Source organism: Camellia sinensis, chromosome 2 (genome assembly GCF_055761805.1).
Source record: "Camellia sinensis isolate YWXY chromosome 2, ASM5576180v1, whole genome shotgun sequence".
NCBI lineage: Eukaryota > Viridiplantae > Streptophyta > Magnoliopsida > Ericales > Theaceae > Camellia > Camellia sinensis.
The window spans coordinates 18,603,711-18,610,052 of record NC_138962.1 but is presented as its reverse complement, the minus strand read 5'-3'; the positions used below and the strand labels follow the sequence as shown (position 1 = coordinate 18,610,052).

The 6,342-nt window shown below is 33.7% G+C and overlaps 1 long non-coding RNA gene across 1 annotated transcript; it reads right to left on the bottom strand.

Moving 5' to 3' along the window:
• Nucleotides 1-351: 351 nt before the first annotated feature.
• Nucleotides 352-6,029, bottom strand: LOC145819893 (uncharacterized). Its single transcript, XR_014360635.1, has 3 exons — nt 2,723-6,029; nt 2,163-2,261; nt 352-545 (listed from the first exon to the last, which is right to left on the bottom strand). It is a non-coding gene; the product is annotated as an uncharacterized LOC145819893 (long non-coding RNA).
• Nucleotides 6,030-6,342: the final 313 nt, after the last annotated feature.

Here is a 6,342-nt window from a genome sequence, read left to right as displayed (position 1 = left end):
TATCATGTTAAGGCTTAGGGGTGTTTTACAATTCCCCCCTTCTGTACTATTTTACTGTTTGTATAGACTGAATGTTTACTGTACTGTTATGCAGGGATTGAGTCCCTAGCCTGACTGATATTAAATATTGTGTATACTGTTCTGTACTGTTTATATATAAATGTATGAGAAGTCTTTTTGCATACAGACTGTCACAGCTCGTTGGACATTGTTTAATTACTGTATTGGCTTCCGCCAAGCCCCTGTACTCTGTCTTACTGTATTACTGTTAAGCAGGCCTTCGGTAATCTCGAATTACTGGCCGGTTACGGTACTAAACCCATAGGGGCGGGTTTGGGTCGTGACACATATTCCTTGAGTGAAGAGTAAAACTCCTTTCGCAGAGCATCAATAGCTTTCATTGATTGAGCAGAAAGAAAATTCTTCCAACAGTATTCATATCCAGCTACGTCTCTTTCAGCTTCTTTCCAGCCCTCATAAGCCTGGACAAGAGCAAGGTGATCACTGTAATCACGTGAAAATTGTGCTTTTGCTGCTTCTGCTACCTGCAAAGATAAAGACACACAAATCAATTAGTGAAATAGATAAGATAAGATACTCAATTTTCCAGAAAAAGCTATCTATTAGTGAAACCACAATGCCTTGTTACACGTCACTCTGAATAATCTACACAGGAGTTACAAGTTAAAAACTAGAGACACATTAGCCAGTTCGCGACGAAATGGCCAATGTTCAAAACCATGGCTAGCACCCTTTGTGAAGACTACAAAGTGGCCCATTCAGCCACAATAACCACCAATCATTAGCTATATAGCCAACAGAGTTCTTCATTTCTCACATTTAGATAGGGAATTAAAAACTATTTGAACAACTATATACCATACGCTCAACAACTTCCTACGAAAATAAAAGAAAAAAGAAAATGGTAAAAAGGAAAATCTTGAGTTTTATCTTGTAATTGGTTTTCAGAAAACTAAAATTCTACTGCACAAAGTTGTAGCAAGTACAGTTGTAGGAATACTTGTAACTCAAGTACTTGTACTACATAATTCGAAATGTGAAGAAGATACAAAGATACAAAATTCTTTCTTTCTATTCTCTCTCTCTCTCTCTCTCTCTCATTTTTCTCTTTCTTATGTCTAATTTTCTGACTTATCCTCAAATAGCAAGGTTCTATTGTGAATGAAACCAAAAAAAACCCTAAAACTAAAAGAAAACATAGAAATCAATCTAATGTATTGATACTGTCAGTGAATTAAGATAGATGTGAAACCAACAAAAACTAAAACTAAAATTGAAGAAATTGACAAACTTCAATCCAATCATAGACAAATTCACTTCAATACATTATCTTTGTCATTACCTAAAAACCTAAAACAAATATAACCCCTGCTCGAATGAGCATAGGTACTACTTTTTTTTCAAAGCTCAAGTTCAGTTTTTAAAATCAAAATATATCTTAAAATTGCAATTCCTTCTTCCATTTTCTCATCATCCAAACAGACAACAAAATTAAGAATTCAGTTAACTAATGCTATTTACTTCTAGAAGGCTAAGTTGAGCTAGAAAATTTTAAAATCCCAATGCAAGTAATGAGAAACTTAAAAAGTTCAAATTCTTCCATTTCTCTTTACTACATTTACTCAACAACCAAACGGAGTATAATAAAAAAACCCAAGAAGTACATAGAGAGAGGATAGTAACTAATGCATCGATTTTCCCATAATCCAAACAGACAACAAAATTAAGAATTCAACTAACTAATGCTATTTACTTCTACTACGCTAAGTTGAGTAAAACTTTTTACATTCCCAATTCAGGTAATGAGAAACCTAATAAATTCAAAATTTTCCTTCTCTTTACTAGATTTTCTCGGAAACCAAATGGAGTATAATCAAAAACCCAAAAAGCAGATAGAATGAAGAATCCATTAAAAAAATCCTGTTTACTTCTAGGTGGCTGCTAAGTTGAGCAGAAACTTTAAAAATCCCAATCCAAGTAATGAGAAGCGCAATAAAATCAAAATTCTTCATTTGAATTTTGATGTTTTTGCTCAACTAATACATTCAACTTGGTCGCTGGTTACAATTGAAAAAGGTATTTGTTTAAAAGCTTAAAGAACTGATAAAAGTGTCTCGCATGTAAAATAGTTCCAAACTTACATCCATGTAGAGGCAGTGCAATGACAGAAGGCTTCAGTGCATCAGCATAATCAGCAGGTTGATGGTAGCTTTACTGAGGATGGCCGACTGTGAATAACCCTAATGCCAATTCAATTCAAGATATCATAAAGTTAATTACTATGGGATAATGTGCGTAATAAGTGCACAAAAATACAAGAGGCATTAGTGTATCAAGTACAGATAACTAGCATATAGAAAAATATATTTATAAATATAAGAATCAAAGTGAAGAATTAGTGGAGAAAACTACCACGGCCACAATAAATTTGTATAGCTTTTCATCATATTGTTTGCTTTTGGAGTCTTGGAGAAGTATTGTCATTTCATAGATAGTCAATGGAACATTTTGTATGGTTGGGTTATATGCTAATTATCATATTACTACCTTGATTTGAACTAGATTTTGCTTTGTTTCGACAAATCTATCTTTTGAATTTGTTTCGCAAATCTGAAATAAGCTTTTAAAAAAACAAGGAGCATACAAGAAGATTTGAATGTTGATTTCAAACAAGGATTGAAGAGGTAGATCAAGCACTTACAAGATCCTCAAAAAGCCAAAGTCCGCTCGCAGGTGCCCTAGCCAACTGATGGCTCCATAATGGCAGTATGGTACAATTCATAGCATTGATGATAATATATATCCTAATGAGCACAATTCGTAATATTCAACACAAGTTCACATGCCTTCTGAGTGCTCCTCAATAACTTTGATGGACAATTAAGTCAACGGGCTGAAAAGGTACTTTAAGGGTATTCTCATTGTAGGATGTACAAAGAAAACCATATAAAGAAACAGGTATAATTTATTTCAATATGACATTTTCTTTCCCCTGGTTTGTAGATATGCAGTTGGCTGGTTTTCTTTCCCATGCACAAACTTCGAATTTAAGGCCAAATATGTAATGCTGATTTGATGTGAAGACACTAACAATCAAGGCATGAAGTTGTCAAAAACCAATGGATAAATAACTGCAAATTGGTTGTTAACCATTTGCAAGTCAACAAACCTTGAGAAAACATACCTGGATTACCAACAGCAGCAGCAACATGTGCTCTCTTTTTTGTATTAGCCAACTCAACACAGAATCCAAAAATCTTTAGTAATTTTTATTATTTTTTCTATTTTCTCATGGATATTGGTTTCTTAAAAATATATAATACGTATGGAGAAACACTACATTGATTTGGATAATTGATTGAGTGAAAAATTTCAGAACCTCTAATTTTTTTCACTGATCATGATTTTAAATCCAATATCTGTGAAAGGTTTGCATAAGTAATTGAAAGAATCTTACCTCAATAATTTGCAATATCAATCCAAGCACAAGATGTCGTTGCAAATAAATGAAATAGGATATCATTCTAAGTACTAGAACTACTAAGGTAACGAACAGACGTAACAATTAAACTCGACATAATTCAACAAATAAGATCAAAATTCTTTATAAGGGTTAAAGTTGATATGCGTTGATTTGGCCTAGGCAAGCAGATTTATTAAACTTTAGCCAAACCAACTCCTTTTTCTAATTTGTATGTATTATCATTCTTGAGAGTAATCATTAATCAAATTAAGAAGGTAGGTTCAGTTTAACCCCCAGTAAGAGGGAATTATTCCTAGAAGCCCATTAGGCTCTAGTTTTGTTTAGTTTGGATAGTTGTGGAAAGAACTAAGCCACCCAATCCAACCCATTCAAAGATCTAATAACAAAAGTAATAACATAAGCAACCTGACACACCTAATCAATTGACAAATAACAATCAATTAACTACATAAAACCAAATAATTAAATCTTTAAGACTACTTTCAGAAATGCAACTCAGAATTGAGAACTATGTAAAGAATTTGGGAGAAATGAACACAAAAAGAAAATCACAACACTAGAAACTAGTCCACAAAATATATTTTAAGTACATAGATTAAATTGGAAAAGAAGAAAAGAAGCCCCATGTGCTTGCAACACCAGAAAAATTCCTTGGTCAAAGTAAGACAACTGAAGTAGTAAAGACTAATCCCAATCCAAAAAGAAAGAAACTCTAATAAGTCACAATCTATTTGCTTAGAAAGAGGTTCTTAAATCTTTGGTTTCAAATGGGTTTAAAATGAAAATAAGATCATACCAACCTATACAGCATGTCAAACACTTCAATATGTAAGAAAGCATCACATGTGGACATACCCTTCATTCAACGAAATCCTGAGTCCCTATATTGACTATAGTACATCCAATTGCTTGGGAAGAGTTAAGGCAAAGAGTATGATTTTCATTCCTTCCCCATGGGTTGAGTACTCTCTTAGTATTGATCGCTCGTTCATCAATCATATCGGGAACTGCCAGATTAATAAGCTTGTTACATGAAATAAAATGCTTCTCATTATTGAATACAAGAACACCGAATAACAGACTAAGGACATATGTTTTCCTCGTATCTACGTATGATTTTATCTAGTTACTACGTAAAGCACCAACTACTGATCATTACCAGAGAAGAACTCCATCTTTTGCAATTTCAAATACATCATTAGTTATAGGATCTATAGGAAGGTATCCCCTCAAGAGCTCATCTTGTGCAAGATGGGTGACTTTACTAAATTATGACATAATGTTTGTCACTAGGCTTACGCATTGACTAACTATGCAAATCAAGATTAATAAAAATATTTTGTGGAATTAAGCAGTCTTTCAGGATGAGCTTTTAAATATATTCAATCAATTTCTTTTTACACTTATTCTTTCTTTAGGTGTACTAACCCAATTTTAAATAAATCACGCAATTCTTATAATTATCTTTGATCTTTTATTTTTTTACTTTAATACAATTTTGTAGTTTTTAGACCTTGTATTTGGCTAGGGTTCCCCAATTCTTAATAAGAAAATTAAAAAAATCAACCTAGGTCATGAAATGAGATTTTCAGACCAGGTAATCCATTTGTACCTTAAGTGGGCTATATATATATATACATATTGAAATTGAACCTACTCACTTAAAGCTAAATAAATATATTTCTACCGGCAGTTTTTAGGGTTTGGGTCTTGCAAGCAATGGTTCACTTAGAGCAACTTTCCAACTATAATTGTGTTGGTTCATCAACATCAACTTTCTAACATCTCTCTCTCATCTTTTCTCTCTCATACACATATTTTAGATCCAAATGAAAATCAGTTAGGATCTAAGAGCCTAAATCAATTAAATTAAAACCATAAACAATAGTGCTAGTGATTTGAACGAACTTGAAATCCACATTAGAACCCCATACCTGGTGGAAAAACCCTGGATCTAGATCCCAGTCGGTCAAATCCAAATTAAACTCATCCAAATCTAAGAGCCCTATATCAAACAGAGAGAAGCGTATATCGAAATTTGATAGTCTTCAAAATCAATTCTTCTTCGAACTCGAGAGCCTTCAACATATCAAAGAGGGACAATTTGAACTGGATAAGAAGAGAAAGAGAGCCGATTCAAGAGAGAGAGAGAGAGAGAATGCAAGAGAAACGTAAAAAAGGTAAATAAGTATTTATAGGTAGATTGAGAGAGAGAAAGATATCATATGTGTGAGAGAGAGAGAGATTCATACCGCTCTTGTTCCTCAGATCACCATGGCAACAGAGAGAGCTTGAAACAGAGAGAATGATACCGAGAGAGACAACCTCGATGGAACAACGCATAAGAAAAGGGGCTAGGGCTTGTGTATAAGAAAAGGGCCTAGAGTGCAACGTATGGTGGTGACAGTGGAGAGATGAGAACTGCGGACGACAACGTTGATGGTGAGACGAGGTGGGGTAGGGTGAGGTGAGGTGGGGTGAAGTTTGGTGGTGAAGGAGAATCTGTATGAGACAGAGAACAATCTGATTGGTTTTAATAGAAAATAGGCGAGGGCAATTAAATGGTTTTTCTCTAAAATTTTCATGCCTTTGGCGACAAAATTGGTTTTTGGTCAGCAAATGTTATTATCTGCGACCAAAATATTTTAGTCGCTAAAAGTTTTTCATTCCCATTTTTTTTCTTTTTTTTTTCCTGTCTTCCCTCTTCAACTTTTGCTAACCAAATTTCAATTTTGGTTGCAGAAAATTATATTTTGGCAACTAAAAAAATATTAGTTAGCAAAACTCCAAACCTTTGCCAACCAAATTTTTATTTAGTCGCCAAATGAAAAATTTTT